The 18,499-nt window shown below is 48.2% G+C and overlaps 1 protein-coding gene across 1 annotated transcript in view; it reads right to left on the minus strand.

The window, feature by feature from the left end:
* The window catches only part of LOC306936342 (jupiter microtubule associated homolog 1-like), a 48,352-nt gene that overhangs the window by 23,176 nt on the left and 6,677 nt on the right, over window positions 1-18,499 (minus strand). The gene's annotated exons all lie outside the window — the stretch shown is intronic.

Genomic DNA, 18,499 nt, shown 5'->3' on the forward strand with positions numbered 1-18,499 from the left:
TTATGCAGCACTATCAGATAGGACTTTTCTGTGTGGATGTATGGGCTGTCAATCAGAAAGGACTGTTCTGATTGGATGTATGGGCTGTCAATCAGATAGGCCTTTTCTGTGTGGATGTATGGGCTGTCAATCAGATAGGACTTTTCTGTGTGGATGTTTGGGCTGTCAATCAGATAGGCCTTTTCTGTGTGGATGTATGGGCTGTCAATCAGATAGGACTTTTCTGTGTGGATGTTTGGGCTGTCAATCAGATAGGCCTTTTCTGTGTGGATGTATGGGCTGTCAATCAGATAGGACTTCTCTGTGTGGATGTATGGGCTGTCAATCAGATAGGACTTCTCTGTGTGGATGTATGGGCTGTCAATCAGGACTTTTCTGTGTGGATGTATGGGCTGTCAATCAGATTGGACTTTTCTGTGTGGATTTATGGGCTGTCAATCAGATTGGACTTTTCTGTGTGGATGTATGGGCTGTCAATCAGAGAGGACTTTTCTGTGTGGATGTATGGGCTGTCAATCAGAGAGGACTTTTCTGTGTGGATGTATGGGCTGTCAATCAGATAGGACTTTTCTGTGTAATAACCACTTATTTTAAAGCCCACCGTGCAAGAGTGTCATACGATAATACCCACATCTTGTACTGTAGATCCACTATTTTCAACATGTTTCCGTACTTTCGGGGGGAAAATGCCCTAATTTCAGCACAGCAAGCAATGTATTAAAATCTAAAAGAAAATATGTTTCACAACTTTGAATACGTATAAGTATATATTTTTATGTATGTACTTTTGAATGCCACACACTTTCCATTTTGGGCGGGAACCCCTTTTGGTGTTAGCATTATGTTATGCTTTAGCTATTGAAAAATAGCAGATCTACAAGCTCGTAGCGCGCCACCGAGTGGCGCGCTACGAGCTTGTAGGTCTGCTATTTTTGAAAAATCGAAGAACGACTGACATAGAAACATAGCTTTTTCAGAAAACTGTCAGGATGTAGAAGACATTTTTAGAAACTGATCTCAGGTCAAAATGGGTTAACTCTTTCAGCAGCTACTAGTAGCAGAAGTATGCATGTATATACTTTGAAGGGCTTGAGGTGAGGTGGTGGTAGCCATTTTGTCTGGCTGATGGAGTGAGATGATTCAGCATATAGTTGAGAGTCACTATGACTGGACACGGGCCCTTTCATTCCCGGGCGGGTTCCGCATTACTTAGCCTAATCAATTCTCCTCTGGCACGCCGAGATAGGAATGAAGCACATTGATCGTCAGGACTAATATGTTTTATGCCATCGATCGCAACAACACATAGCTTTCTACTTAACTCATACAGTATGTCTAGTGCCTGTGGGGGTGTATTTATGATATATATATATATATATCATTGCTGCCGGGTGGAAAGTGTGTTTGTCTAAAGAACCTGTGTTCCATGGATCCAATGTGATTTATAATTTAGTCACAAGCTCTTGTTAAGACACACGTCCTAGACTTTTCTCCCTTCCCTAAAACACCCTGGACAACGCTCCACACGTCCTAGACTCTTCTCCCTTCCCTAAAACACCCTGGACAACGCTCCACACGTCCTAGACTCTTCTCCCTTCCCTAAAACACCCTGGACAACGCTCCACACGTCCTAGACTTTTCTCCCTTCCCTAAAACACCCTGGACAACGCTCCACACGTCCTAGACTCTTCTCCCTTCCCTAAAACACCCTGGACAACGCTCCACACGTCCTAGACTCTTCTCCCTTCCCTAAAACACCCTGGACAACGCTCCACACGTCCTAGACTCTCCTCACTTCCCTAAAACACCCTGGATAACGTTCCACACGTCCTGACCTAGACTCTTCTCCCTTCCCTAAAACACCCTGGACAACGCTCCACACGTCCTAGACTCTTCTCCCTCTCCTAAAACACCCTGGACAACGCTCCACACGTCCTAGACTCTTCTCCCTTCCCTAAAACACCCTGGACAACGCTCCACACGTCCCAGACTCTTCTCCCTTCCCTAAAACACCCTGGACAACGCTCCAGACGTCCTAGACTCTTCTCCCCTCCCTAAAACACCCTGGACAACGCTCCGCATGTCCTAGACTCTTCTCCCTTCCCTAAAACACCCTGGACAACGCTCCACACATCCTAGACTCTTCTCCCTTCCCTAAAACACCCTGGACAACGCTCCACACGTCCTAGACTCTTCTCCCTTCCCTAAAACACCCTGGACAACGCTCCACACGTCCCAGACTCTTCTCCCTTCCCTAAAACACCCTGGACAACGCTCCAGACGTCCTAGACTCTTCTCCCCTCCCTAAAACACCCTGGACAACGCTCCGCATGTCCTAGACTCTTCTCCCTTCCCTAAAACACCCTGGACAACGCTCCACACATCCTAGACTCTTCTCCCTTCCCTAAAACACCCTGGACAACGCTCCACACGTCCTAGACTCTTCTCCCTTCCCTAAAACACCCTGGACAACGCTCCACACATCCTAGACTCTTCTCCCTTCCCTAAAACACCCTGGACAATGCTCCACACATCCTAGACTCTTCTCCCACCTCTAAAACACCCTGGACAATGCTCCACACGTCCTAGACTCTTCTCCCATCTCTAAAACACCCTGGACAATGCTCCAAACACTGTTACCTGGTAGTCCAAAATGTCAGATAGCGTGTTATTTTTTAGACAGATGTTTACATGGTTTACGAGTTGCATCTATTATTCATCTTGTTCACAGACTAGAGCGCTCTACTTGTTCCGATGTAACACTCGCAAGTTGCAAGTACGCTCACACAGACACACAAGCCTGCTTGCAGATGCAGACAGCTGTAGTGCTGCTGCTGCCTCAAGGCCCTTTGAGGTTTTCATCTCTGATTACAGAGTGTTTGAGGGCCGAGAGCACTCGAACAAACCCACAGCGTCGTCATCCGGTCCGCTTCTCGACACACGAGGAGGAGGAGGAGGAGAACGGGGCAGAGGAAGGAGCAACGCTTCTCAACACAAAGAGGAGGAGGAGGAGGAGAACGGGGCAGAGGAAGGAGCAACGCTTCTCAACACAAAGGAGGAGGAGGAGGAGAACGGGGCAGAGGAAGGAGCAACGCTTCTCAACACAAAGAGGAGGAGGAGGAGGAGAACGGGGCAGAGGAAGGAGCAACGCTTCTCAACACACAAAGAGGAGGAGAAGGAGGAGACGAAGGAACAACGCAGGCCTGTGCTTATGGTTTCATATGAACGCTAATGTCAGCACATTCTGCAGCGCGGCTCCGATGGAAACACTGCAGTGAGAAATGTCTGCCCCGGGTTCGTCTACACCAGCCGGTTCCCAAACCTTTTAGCCCGTGACCCCGAGAGAAATGTCATGTCTCCCCAGGACCCAAACGCACAACGCGGCGCGAACGAGCTTGTAGATCGGCTATTTTCACTACTTCTTCAAATATGTTAAAATTTATGGAATTTCTTAGATTTGTCGTTAATTTCTTCAAGACATGAACTGGAAAAAAAATCATTGGATTTTGTTATTAATTCACGAATAGTTTAGCTTTCTTTTTTTTTTTTAATGTTTTTGGAAAATGTTTTGAAATAATAATAATTAAGTAGAAAACAAAGACTAAGAGGACCCATAACAATGTGTTGGGAAACAGTGGTCTACAAGTTACACAATGTGGCGAAGAGAGCCGTGTGTGGCATTGTGTCAGCGACCACATACTACACAAATAGGGCCCTAATAGTCCATACTGTGAACAGCACAGTGAAAATAGGGCCCAATAGTCCATACTGTGAACAGCACAGTGAAAATAGGGCCCTAATAGTCCATACTGTGAACAGCACAGTGAAAATAGGGCCCTTATAGTCAAGACTGTGAACAGCACAGTGAAAATAGGGCCCTAATAGTCCATACTGTGAACAGCACAGTGAAAATAGGGCCCTAATAGTCCATACTGTGAACAGCACAGTGAAAATAGGGCCCTAATAGTCCATACTGTGAACAGCACAGTGAAAATAGGGCCCTTATAGTCAAGACTGTGAACAGCACAGTGAAAATAGGGCCCTAATAGTCCATACTGTTTACAGCACAGTGAAAATAGGGCCCTAATAGTCCATACTGTGAACAGCAGTGAAAATAGGGCCCTAATAGTCCATACTGTGAACAGCACAGTGAAAATAGGGCCCTAATAGTCCATACTGTGAACAGCACAGTGAAAATAGGGCCCTTATAGTCCATACTGTGAACAGCACAGTGAAAATAGGGCCCTAATAGTCCATACTGTGAACAGCAGTGAAAATAGGGCCCTAATAGTCCATACTGTGAACAGCACAGTGAAAATAGGGCCCTTATAGTCCATACTGTGAACAGCACAGTGAAAATAGGGCCCTAATAGTCCATACTGTGAACAGCACAGTGAAAATAGGGCCCTTATAGTCAAGACTGTGAACAGCACAGTGAAAATAGGGCCCTAATAGTCCATACTGTGAACAGCACAGTGAAAATAGGGCCCTAATAGTCCATACTGTGAACAGCACAGTGAAAATAGGGCCCTAATAGTCCATACTGTGAACAGCACAGTGAAAATAGGGCCCTAATAGTCCATACTGTGAACAGCACAGTGAAAATAGGGCACTTATAGTCAAGACTGTGAACAGCACAGTGAAAATAGGGCCCTAATAGTCCATACTGTGAACAGCACAGTGAAAATAGGGCCCTAATAGTCCATACTGTGAACAGCACAGTGAAAATAGGGCCCTAATAGTCCATACTGTGAACAGCACAGTGAAAATAGGGCCCTATTAAATAGTCCATACTGTGAACAGCACAGTGAAAATAGGGCCCTATTAAATAGTCCATACTGTGAACAGCACAGTGAAAATAGGGCCCTATTAAATAGTCCATACTGTGAACAGCACAGTGAAAATAGGGCCCTATTAAATAGTCCATACTGTGAACAGCACAGTGAAAATAGGGCCCTATTAAATAGTCCATACTGTGAACAGCAGTGAAAATAGGGCCCTAATAGTCCATACTGTGAACAGCACAGTGAAAATAGGGCCCTATTAAATAGTCCATACTGTGAACAGCACAGCTCTGTCAAGAAAAGACTGACTGAGCCTAAGCTGGCAGACATGGTTGGAGAGATGGTTCATTTTGGAAACAGCTTAATCCCTTAAGACATGGAATGGAATGCATCTGTGTCACGTTAGCTTTTAAGCACATCAACCATTATTTTCAACTGGTCCCTGGTCCTTGAGGGGGTCCTTGACATGAAAACGTTTGAGATCCACTGACATAGAAACTGTTGTTAGGATTTAGAAGACATTTTGTAGAATCAACCTCGCCTCTAAACGGCTTAATCCCTTGAACAAACTGCAGCTATGTGAATAACAGGACACACACACACACACACACACACACACACACACACACACACACACACACACACACACACACACACACACACACACACACACACCACACACACACACACACACACACACACACACACACACACACACACACACACACACACACACACACACACACACACACACACACACACACACACACACTATAGGCAACATAAAGCTCGGCTCCGATGTGGGTTCAAGCAAAGGTCAGAGCGCTCAAACAATGCTGATATGAAAACAGTGTGTTAACAGAGTGGCTCATTGAAGCAGGACGACATCCTACAGGCAGGTGTATCCGTGGATGTGGTGTAATGTACAGGATGGCTGGCCTAGTCTTGACCCGCAGACCAGTCACCAGACCTGGGGTGTCATCTGGGGGTCCCAGACCCCAGATGACCCCCTCTTGGCTGGCCCACTCTTGACCCAGACCAGAGCCGTTGAAATACGACAGAGTTCTGACAGCTCCGTTCACTTCATGGGGCTTCAGTCCAATGGCTCTTCTACATAGAGACTTCTATTGGCTTAAAGTGCTAGGCGAAGAGTGACAAAGTCCTGGACTGGAAGTTGGCAGAATGCACTGGACTCGGGCAACAGCCCAGCTTTTACCCATTCTGGGCGGGAACCCCTTTTGGTGTTAGCATTATGTTATGCTTTAGCTATTGAAAAATAGCAGATCTACAAGCTCATAGCGCGCCACCGAGTGGCGCGCTACGAGCTTGTAGGTCTGCTATTTTTGAAAAATCGAAGAACGACTGACATAGAAACATAGCTTTGTAGGATGTAGAAGACATTTTTAGAATCTGATCTCAGGTCAAAATGGAGTAATGATCTTAACTCCCTTTATTTTAGATCGTGTTTTTTTTAGTTCAGTTTTATTTTCGGAATGGTGGCCATACAGTTCATACATAGCACACATCATTTCCTTTATTTTCCCCCTCTACTCCTTTTGAGTGTCCGTTGCTTATGTCCTGTCCGATATCCGAAAAAGGGCCAGGGAGAAGCCATAGGCTTGTCGGGCGCTACTCCTGGTACAACATAAACATTACAGAGACTATAGTTGTCACTGTGCAATACTTTTAAAACAGTTGTCACGTTGCACACATGCCTAAGATTGCTGATATTTGCGCCGGCCTCGTTGCAAACAATGTATTTCAAACTCCAGCTTAGTTGTCACACTCCAGGACTGCATGAACAACAGCACTCTGACCCCTCAATGGAACAACTCTCTCAGCTATATGGCTCTGACCCAGATCAGGGGTCATCTGGGGTCCCAGACGGGACCCCTGGCTCTGACCCAGACCAGGGGTCATCTGGGGTCCCAGACGGGATAAAGGCCCACTCTTGACCCAGACCAGGGGTGTCATCTAGGGTCCCAGACCAGGGGTGTCGTGTCATCTTGACCCAGACCAGGGGTGTCATCTGGGGTCCCAGACCAGGGGTGTCATCTGGGGTCCCAGACCAGGGGTGTCATCTGGGGTCCCAGACCAGGTGTGTCATCTAGGGTCCCAGACCAGGTGTGTCATCTAGGGTCCCAGACCAGGGGTGTCATCTTGACCCAGACCAGGGGTGTCATCTGGGGTCCCAGACCAGGTGTGTCATCTAGGGTCCCAGACCAGGTGTGTCATCTAGGGTCCCAGACCAGGGGTGTCATCTTGACCCAGACCAGGGGTGTCATCTGGGGTCCCAGACCAGGGGTGTCATCTTGACCCAGACCAGGGGTGTCATCTGGGGTCCCAGACCAGGTGTGTCATCTAGGGTCCCAGACCAGGTGTGTCATCTAGGGTCCCAGACCAGGGGTGTCATCTTGACCCAGACCAGGGGTGTCATCTTGACCCAGACCAGGGGTGTCATCTGGGGTCCCAGACCAGGGGTGTCATCTTGACCCAGACCAGGGGTGTCATCTGGGGTCCCAGACCAGGTGTGTCATCTTGACCAAGACCAGGGGTGTCATCTGGGGTCCCAGACCAGGGGTGTCATCTTGACCCAGACCAGGGGTGTCATCTGGGGTCCCAGACCAGGGGTGTCATCTAGGGTCCCAGACCAGGGGTGTCATCTGGGGTCCCAGACCAGGGGTGTCATCTAGGGTCCCAGACCAGGGGTGTCATCTGGGGTCCCAGACCAGGGGTGTCATCTAGGGTCCCAGACCAGGGGTGTCATCTGGGGTCCCAGACCAGGGGTGTCATCTGGGGTCCCAGACCAGGGGTGTCATCTTGACCCAGACCAGGGGTGTCATCTTGACCCAGACCAGGGGTGTCATCTGGGGTCCCAGACCAGGGGTGTCATCTTGACCCAGACCAGGGGTGTCATCTAGGGTCCCAGACCAGGGGTGTCATCTGGGGTCCCAGACCAGGGGTGTCATCTAGGGTCCCAGACCAGGGGTGTCATCTGGGGTCCCAGACCAGGGGTGTCATCTTGACCCAGACCAGGGGTGTCATCTGGGGTCCCAGACGGGATGGCTGGCCCACTCTTGACCCAGACCAGGGGTGTCATCTGGGGTCCCAGACGGGATGGCTGGCCCACTCTTGACCCAGACCAGGGGTGTAATCTAGGGTCCCAGACGGGATGGCTGGCCCACTCTTGACCCAGACCAGGGGTGTCATCTGGGGTCCCAGACGGGATGGCTGGCCCACTCTTGACCCAGACCAGGGGTGTCATCAGGGGTCCCAGATGGGATAGAGGCCCACTCTTGACCCAGACCAGGGGTGTCATCTGGGGTCCCAGACGGGATAGAGGCCCACTCTTGACCCAGACCAGGGGTGTCATCTGGGGTCCCAGACGGGATAGAGGCCCACTCTTGACCCAGACCAGGGGTGTCATCTGGGGTCCCAGACGGGATAGAGGCCCACTCTTGACCCAGACCAGGGGTGTCATTTGGGGATGATTACCCCGTAGAATCCGCAGCCACCCACTACATTTTCCTTTTGTGCAGATTAACCCGATTTTAACCCATTTAGACCAGACATCGAAATAAAAAAAAGTCTTCAAAATCCTGACAGTTTTCTGAAAACCCTAATGGTTCAATGCTGCTCAATATTTCATGTCAAGGACCCCAAAAACTATATGTAATATGCCTCCGCCCAACATCTGAAAATATGTTGTTCCAGGGGACCTCCCCGGAAGCAAAGATTTGAGTTAAAATTTTCACGCTGTAATAATATATATTCAAAGATTTGAGGCATATTTTCACGATTTTTAAAAAAATAGCAGACTGCCGCGCTACGAGCTTGTAGATGTGCTATTTTTCAATAGCTAAATTATAGCACAATGCTTAAAACACCAAAACGGGTTCCCGACCCAAAATGGGTTAAGATCGGTGCAGAATGTCTTCTAAACCCCCGTCCGTCAATCTACACGTGACAACTTTGGTTCAACTTCGACCCCTCTGTCACATGGAGCGATGGTTCTGTGCTGCTCTGGCGTATACTTCCTCTGTCACATGGAGCGATGGTTCTGTGCTGCTCTGGCGTATACTTCCTCTGTCACATGGAGCTATGGTTCTGTGCTGCTGCTGGCGTATACTTCCTCTGTCACATGGAGCTATGGTTCTGTGCTGCTGCTGGCGTATACTTCTGTCACATGGAGCGATGGTTCTGTGCTGCTGCTGGCGTATACTTCTGTCACATGGAGCGATGGTTCTGTGCTGCTGCTGGCGTATACTTCTGTCACATGGAGCGATGGTTCTGTGCTGCTGCTGGCGTATACTTCCTCTGTCACATGGAGCGATGGTTCTGTGCTGCTGCTGGCGTATACTTCTGTCACATGGAGCGATGGTTCTGTGCTGCTGCTGGCGTATACTTCCTCTGTCACATGGAGCGATGGTTCTGTGCTGCTGCTGGCGTATACTTCCTCTGTCACATGGAGCGATGGTTCTGTGCTGCTGCTGGCGTATACTTCTGTCACATGGAGCTATGGTTCTGTGCTGCTGCTGGCGTATACTTCTGTCACATGGAGCGATGGTTCTGTGCTGCTGCTGGCGTATACTTCCTCTGTCACATGGAGCGATGGTTCTGTGCTGCTGCTGGCGTATACTTCTGTCACATGGAGCTATGGTTCTGTGCTGCTGCTGGCGTATACTTCCTCTGTCACATGGAGCGATGGTTCTGTGCTGCTGCTGGCGTATACTTCTGTCACATGGAGCGATGGTTCTGTGCTGCTGCTGGCGTATACTTCTGTCACATGGAGCTATGGTTCTGTGCTGCTGCTGGCGTATACTTCTGTCACATGGAGCTATGGTTCTGTGCTGCTGCTGGCGTATACTTCCGTGTGACACATTATCCACTTTGCAGCGAAAGAAACCCTTTTAGCACAAAGAAGTGGTGCTTTGTGAGTCGGTTCCAAGTTGAACGAAAGTTGCGCTATATGGTTTAGAAATAGGTCAACAATACACAGTAGATTTGTGGATTAATTTATTTTTAATGCGTGGCCCCCAGTGCCTCCCAGGAAATGACCGGAGCTACTTCATATTCACCAAAACCAGAACTCCCACCACGGGATCAATCAATAATCAATACCTTTGCAACCACTATAATAATTAATGGCAAGTATTTCCTGTTGGGTTGACAGGACTATAGCAGAGACCTGGTCTGTTGGGTGACTATAGCAGAGACCTGGTCTGTTGGGGGACTATAGCAGAGACCTGGTCTGTTGGGTGACTATAGCAGAGACCTGGTCTGTTGGGTGACTATAGCAGAGACCTGGTCTGTTGGGTGACTATAGCAGAGACCTGGTCTGTTGGGTGACTATAGCAGAGACCTGGTCTGTTGGGTGACTATAGCAGAGACCTGGTCTGTTGGGTGACTATAGCAGAGACCTGGTCTGTTGGGTGACTATAGCAGAGACCTGGTCTGTTGGGTGACTATAGCAGAGACCTGGTCTGTTGGGTGACTATAGCAGAGACCTGGTCTGTTGGGTGACTATAGCAGAGACCTGGTCTGTTGGGTGACTATAGCAGAGACCTGGTCTGTTGGGTTGACAGGAGGACTTTGTGTTGGAGGACGTGGTGGAGGTCGAATGAAGGAGACATTCTCCACGCCCTCTGAAGCCACACGACACGCTATACACGTCTTTGTGCTAAAAGGGTTTCTTTTCGCTGCAAAGTGGATAATGTGCAAACATGTGATGTGTGGAGCCTTGTGAGTCGGTTCCCACCTGCTACCAGTTGACCGTAAGGCAACACTAACTGCAATGTCTCCCTCCTCCCAGGCAGCGCTGCAATGTCTCCCTCCTCCCAGGCAGCGCTACAATGTCTCCCTCCTCCCAGGCAGCGCTGCAATGTCTCCCTCCTCCCAGGCAGCGCTACAATGTCTCCCTCCCTGGCAGCGCTCCGGAAATCAGCCAGCTTTCCTCCCCGACATTGATCGGTTGTTCATTAACACGCACGCACACGCACCCACCCACACACACACACACAAACTCACGCGCATACACACAAGCACGCACGCACGCACGCACACATGAATACATGCACACACGCACACACACACACACGATTTAACGGCTTAAACCGCTGGTTTTCAACCTTTTTCATAACAAGGTCCATCCATTATCCATTCCGCATTGGAGCCACGGACGGACCACCATTATTTTGATGAGATTCAGCCTCTCAGACCCAATATCAATATCAATATCAATATTTTGTCCACAATTCCATGCCGTGTTGATGTTGGTGCCATTAGGAGAGATAACAGAGATAACAGAGAGATAACAGGAGAGATAACAGGAGAGATAACAGAGATAACAGAGATAACAGGAGATAACCGAGATAACAGGAGATAACAGCGATGACATTAGGAGAGATAACAGGAGAGATAACAGAGATAACAGGAGAGATAACAGAGATAACATTAGGAGAGATAACAGGAGAGATAACATAACATTAGGAGAGATAACAGGAGAGATAACAGAGATAACAGGAGAGATAACAGGAGAGATAACAGAGATAACAGGAGAGATAACAGAGATAACAGGAGAGATAACAGAGATAACATTAGGAGAGATAACAGGAGAGATAACAGAGATAACATTAGGAGAGATAACAGGAGAGATAACAGAGATAACAGGAGAGATAACAGAGATAACAGGAGAGATAACAGGAGAGATAACAGAGATAACAGGAGAGATAACAGAGATAACAGGAGAGATAACAGAGATAACATTAGGAGAGATAACAGGCAAACGTTGACCATTAGGAGAGATAACAGGCAAACGTTGACCATTAGGAGAGATAACAGGCAAACGTTGACCATTAGGAGAGATAACAGGCAAACGTTGACCATTAGGAGAGATAACAGGCAAACGTTGATCATTAGGAGAGATAACAGGCAAACGTTGATCATTAGGAGAGATAACAGGCAAACGTTGACCATTAGGAGAGATAACAGGCAAACGTTGATCATTAGGAGAGATAACAGGCAAACGTTGATCATTAGGAGAGATAACAGGCAAACGTTGACCATTAGGAGAGATAACAGGCAAACGTTGACCATTAGGAGAGATAACAGGCAAACGTTGATCATTAGGAGAGATAACAGGCAAACGTTGATCATTAGGAGAGATAACAGGAGAGGAGATAGAGATAAGGAGAGGAGATAACAGGCAAAGCAAACAGAGATAACAGGCAAACGTTGATCAAAATATCAATTCTTCTATTCTCTAATTATTGTGTCGACGCCTGAGACTAAACATCCTGACCGAATAGCCAATGTATTGCACAAGCTCACAAAACCTACACAGCACAGACACAAGCAAGATTAAGTCTGTTAGAGATTTCGATTTTGATATATTTTCGCTTAATTGGCCAGCCCTAGTTGTTACTATTGTTGTTGCTGCTGTTGTCTGTGTCCCTCTGCCTGCCTGTCTCTCCCTCCATCTGCCTGTCCATCTGTCCGTCTGCCTGCCTCTCTCCATCTGCCTGCCTGCCTGCCTGCCTGTCTGTCTGCCTGTCTGCCTGCCTGCCTGTCTCTCTCTCCATCTGCCTGCCTGCCTGCCTGCCTGTCTGCCTGCCTGCCTGCCTGCCTGTCCCCCCCCAGCTCAGTCAGACCAGACAGCGGCCCACCCTCTAGACTAGAGGCTAGCTCTGCTCGAGGTTTCACGGCGTCAGTCGTCAGAGGGGGGTTTTTTCCCTCCCCGCAGACTGTCACGAAAAAATGCTTGCTCATACATGGGGAGAGAAACACTGGCGCTCTGCTCTCTGTAAAGAAACACTGGCGCTCTGCTCTCTGTAAAGAAACACTGGCGCTCTGCTCTCTGTAAAGTAAACTAAAAGGAAAGAAAGAAAGGAGCGTCTTAAGACAACTTGTGATTTATCAGTGTAATGAAACTAGTCTAGGTTTGTGGCTGTATAATATATTCCTGTGAAGTATGAACCATTAATGTTTCATGCATGCCTCCACACACACACACACACATGGCTTTGACCTTGATGACTGAGTGTCATTGTGAGGGTTCTGAAATCCCCTGGCGCTGTGCGCGTTCCTTCTGCTTTCTATCTGTGTGTCCCAAACGAGGCACACACACACACACACATGCACACACACACGCATATACCATGCGCTGCCCTGGATGCGACATGGCACCACTTTGCTTTTTCCACACATAAGCAGTAAGCACTCTCTGTGGCTAATGTGCACCGACCGCCATCAACCCAGCCCCACGTTTCCAGCTAGCTGGCCTATTTCTTTCCGCGGAGGGACACCGTTCCACACAACACCAACACCAAGGAGGGGTCAGATTACCCATAATCCCAGGACTTCTCCTCCTCCTCCTCCTGGGACCACCTGGGTGTGTCGTTTGGCTTAGGAGGCTTTTTCTGCCCACCAAAGAATTCAAAAGGAGCTGTAAGTGATATATTCTGGTTAAAATAAAGTGTTTTCTGTTCAACCCATTTAGACCTGACCTTAAACAAAATCTTCTAAATCATGACAATTTTCTGAAATACATATATTTCTATGTAAGTGGTTCTCAATATTTAATGTCAAGGACCCCAAAAACTATATGCAAGTGGCTGCCAACCCCCATCTGAAAATATGTTGTTGCAGGGACACCCCGGAAGCAAAGATTCGAGTTAAAACGTTTGCTGTGAAAGAATATATTCAAAGATTTGCGCCACATTTTCATGATTTGTTTCAATAGCTAAAGTATAAAATAATGCTTAAAACACCAAAAGGGGTTCACCGTCCAGAATGGGTTAAAAGTTCTATATTCTGATCTGTTGGGAATTGCTGAGATTGTTTGCTTCATCGACCTCAAAGATTTTATAATGAATATCGTAGTTATAAGGGCAACTGTGTGGCATAATGCGCTGCTTACTGCAGCAACGCAGGCCGGTTGGTAACGCACACCCTCTCGTGAAACATTGCTTAACCGGCTACTTTTATAAAACATTGTGAAACGTGTTTGTGTCTTCTGTAACAACATGGCCGACATAGCGAGGCCAGGGTTACTGTGTCTACAGAAACACAGTCATGTCCTGGAGGAGGAGGAGGAGGAGGAGGTGGTGGTGTCGCTGTGTCTTCTCTCTCTACAGAAACACAGTCATGTCCTGGTGGAGGAGGAGGAGGAGGTGGTGTCGCTGTGTCTTCTCTCTCTACAGAAACACAGTTATGTGCTGGTGGAGGAGGAGGAGGAGGAGGAGGAGGAGGAGGAGGAGGAGGAGGAGGTGGTGGTGGAGGAGGAGGAGGAGGAGGTGGTGGAGGAGGAGGTGGTGGTGTTGCGTTGCCTTCTCTCTCTACAGAAACACAGTTATGTGCTGGTGGAGGAGGAGGAGGAGGAGGTGGTGTTGCGTTGCCTTCTCTCTCTACAGAAACACAGTTATGTGCTGGTGGAGGAGGAGGAGGTGGTGTTGTTGCGTTGCCTTCTCTCTCTACAGAAACACAGTTATGTGCTGGTGGAGGAGGAGGAGGAGGTGGTGTTGCGTTGCCTTCTCTCTCTACAGAAACACAGTTATGTGGTGGAGGGGTTTTCTTTGCTGCTCGCTGCCAAAGTGTGGCCACAGAAAACATGCAGAACCTGCCCCAGAACCTGCCCCAGCGTAAACATTACAACACAACACTGCACACAGCCCAGTGGAGGACAGTACTGGAGACACAGACTGTTAGTTATAAAATGGTGCATTTATACAGCGCCTTTTATCCAAGGCGCTTTACATATGATTGTGCATCACATTCACCCACACATTCATACACCGATGGCGGCGGAAACCATACAAGGCACCGACCAGCACATCGGGAGCAATTAGGGGTTCAGTGTCTTGCTCAAGGACACTTCGACACTGACTCTGGGGGAGCCTGGGTTCGAACTGGCAACCTTGCGGTTACCATCGGGCCACTCTACCTCTGAGCCACCGCCGCCCCAGTTATCTATGGAGGACAGTACTGGAGACACAGACTGTTACAGCAGTTATCTACAGGGGACAGTGTGGAGACACAGACTGTTACAGCAGTTATCTACGGGGGACAGTACTGGAGACACAGACTGTTACAGCAGTTATCTACAGGGGACAGTACTGGAGACACAGACTGTTACAGCAGTTATCTACAGGGGACAGTACTGGAGACACAGACTGTTACAGCAGTTATCTATGGGGGACAGTACTGGAGACACAGACTGTTACAGCAGTTATCTATGGGGGACAGTACTGGAGACACACTGTTACAGCAGTTATCTACAGGGGACAGTACTGGAGACACAGACTGTTACAGCAGTTATCTATGGGGGACAGTGTGGAGACACAGACTGTTACAGCAGTTATCTATGGAGGACAGTACTGGAGACACAGACTGTTACAGCAGTTATCTATGGGGGACAGTGTGGAGACACAGACTGTTACAGCAGTTATCTATGGGGGACAGTACTGGAGACACAGACTGTTACAGCAGTTATCTACGGGGGACAGTACTGGAGACACAGACTGTTACAGCAGTTATCTATGGAGGACAGTACTGGAGACACAGACTGTTACAGCAGTTATCTATGGGGGACAGTACTGGAGACACAGACTGTTACAGCAGTTATCTATGGGGGACAGTACTGGAGACACAGACTGTTACAGCAGTTATCTATGGAGGACAGTACTGGAGACACAGACTGTTACAGCAGTTATCTACAGGGGACAGTACTGGAGACACAGACTGTTACAGCAGTTATCTATGGGGGACAGTACTGGAGACACAGACTGTTACAGCAGTTATCTACAGGGGACAGTACTGGAGACACAGACTGTTACAGCAGTTATCTACAGGGGACAGTACTGGAGACAGGGACAGTGTGGAGACACAGACTGTTACAGCAGTTATCTACAGGGGACAGTACTGGAGACAGGGACAGTGTGGAGACACAGACTGTTACAGCAGTTATCTACAGGGGACAGTACTGGAGACAGGGACAGTGTGGAGACACAGACTGTTACAGCAGTTATCTACGGGGGACAGTGTGGAGACACAGACTGTTACAGCAGTTATCTATGGAGGACAGTACTGGAGACACAGACTGTTACAGCAGTTATCTATGGAGGACAGTACTGGAGACACAGACTGTTACAGCAGTTATCTACAGGGGACAGTACTGGAGACACAGACTGTTACAGCAGTTATCTACAGGGGACAGTACTGGAGACACAGACTGTTACAGCAGTTATCTATGGGGGACAGTACTGGAGACACAGACTGTTACAGCAGTTATCTATGGGGGACAGTACTGGAGACACAGACTGTTACAGCAGTTATCTACAGGGGACAGTACTGGAGACACAGACTGTTACAGCAGTTATCTATGGGGGACAGTACTGGAGACACAGACTGTTACAGCAGTTATCTATGGGGGACAGTGTGGAGACACAGACTGTTACAGCAGTTATCTATGGAGGACAGTACTGGAGACACAGACTGTTACAGCAGTTATCTATGGAGGACAGTACTGGAGACAGACTGTTACAGCAGTTATCTACAGGGGACAGTACTGGAGACACAGACTGTTACAGCAGTTATCTATGGGGGACAGTACTGGAGACACAGACTGTTACAGCAGTTATCTACAGGGGACAGTACTGGAGACACAGACTGTTACAGCAGTTATCTATGGGGGACAGTACTGGAGACAGACTGTTACAGCAGTTATCTACAGGGGACAGTACTGGAGACACAGACTGTTACAGCAGTTATCTATGGGGGACAGTACTGGAGACAGACTGTTACAGCAGTTATCTACAGGGGACAGTACTGGAGACACAGACTGTTACAGCAGTTATCTATGGGGGACAGTACTGGAGACACAGACTGTTACAGCAGTTATCTACAGGGGACAGTACTGGAGACACAGACTGTTACAGCAGTTATCTACAGGGGACAGTGTGGAGACACAGACTGTTACAGCAGTTATCTATGGAGGACAGTACTGGAGACACAGACTGTTACAGCAGTTATCTACAGGGGACAGTACTGGAGACACAGACTGTTACAGCAGTTATCTACAGGGGACAGTACTGGAGACACAGACTGTTACAGCAGTTATCTATGGAGGACAGTGTGGAGACACAGACTGTTACAGCAGTTATCTACAGGGGACAGTACTGGAGACACAGACTGTTACAGCAGTTATCTACAGGGGACAGTACTGGAGACACAGACTGTTACAGCAGTTATCTACAGGGGACAGTACTGGAGACACAGACTGTTACAGCAGTTATCTATGGGGGACAGTACTGGAGACACAGACTGTTACAGCAGTTATCTACAGGGGACAGTACTGGAGACACAGACTGTTACAGCAGTTATCTACAGGGGACAGTGTGGAGACACAGACTGTTACAGCAGTTATCTATGGAGGACAGTGTGGAGACACAGACTGTTACAGCAGTTATCTACAGGGGACAGTGTGGAGACACAGACTGTTACAGCAGTTATCTATGGGGGACAGTGTGGAGACACACTGTTACAGCAGTTATCTATGGAGGACAGTACTGGAGACACAGACTGTTACAGCAGTTATCTATGGGGGACAGTACTGGAGACACAGACTGTTACAGCAGTTATCTATGGGGGACAGTGTGGAGACACAGACTGTTACAGCAGTTATCTATGGGGGACAGTACTGGAGACACAGACTGTTACAGCAGTTATCTACAGGGGACAGTACTGGAGACACAGACTGTTACAGCAGTTATCTATGGGGGACAGTGTGGAGACACACTGTTACAGCAGTTATCTATGGAGGACAGTACTGGAGACACAGACTGTTACAGCAGTTATCTATGGGGGACAGTACTGGAGACACAGACTGTTACAGCAGTTATCTACAGGGGACAGTACTGGAGACACAGACTGTTACAGCAGTTATCTATGGGGGACAGTGTGGAGACACAGACTGTTACAGCAGTTATCTATGGGGGACAGTGTGGAGACACACTGTTACAGCAGTTATCTATGGAGGACAGTACTGGAGACACAGACTGTTACAGCAGTTATCTATGGAGGACAGTGTGGAGACACAGACTGTTACAGCAGTTATCTATGGGGGACAGTACTGGAGACACAGACTGTTACAGCAGTTATCTACAGGGGACAGTACTGGAGACACAGACTGTTACAGCAGTTATCTACAGGGGACAGTACTGGAGACACAGACTGTTACAGCAGTTATCTATGGGGGACAGTACTGGAGACACAGACTGTTACAGCAGTTATCTATGGGGGACAGTACTGGAGACACAGACTGTTACAGCAGTTATCTACAGGGGACAGTACTGGAGACACAGACTGTTACAGCAGTTATCTATGGAGGACAGTACTGGAGACACAGACTGTTACAGCAGTTATCTATGGAGGACAGTGTGGAGACAGACTCTATGAGGAGAGGGTTGGTTACCTGTGAGCCTGAGGGCGATTCTACAAAGACTCAGTCGTTCTCAAACCTTTTAATGTCAAAGACGCCCAAAATGATTATGTATTTGGCCGCGCACCCCACCATCTCAAAATATCTTTGTTCTAGGGACCTCCCAGAAGCAAAGATTTCAGTTTAAAGATGTTAGCTTTCAAAAATATATATAAATATAAAGATTGTTGCACCGCGGCACAAAGTGACATGCGGTGATCTTGTAGATCTGCTACTTTTG

This window comes from Electrona antarctica, assembly GCF_951216825.1.
Source record: "Electrona antarctica genome assembly, chromosome: 14".
NCBI classification, from domain to species: Eukaryota; Metazoa; Chordata; class Actinopteri; order Myctophiformes; family Myctophidae; genus Electrona; species Electrona antarctica.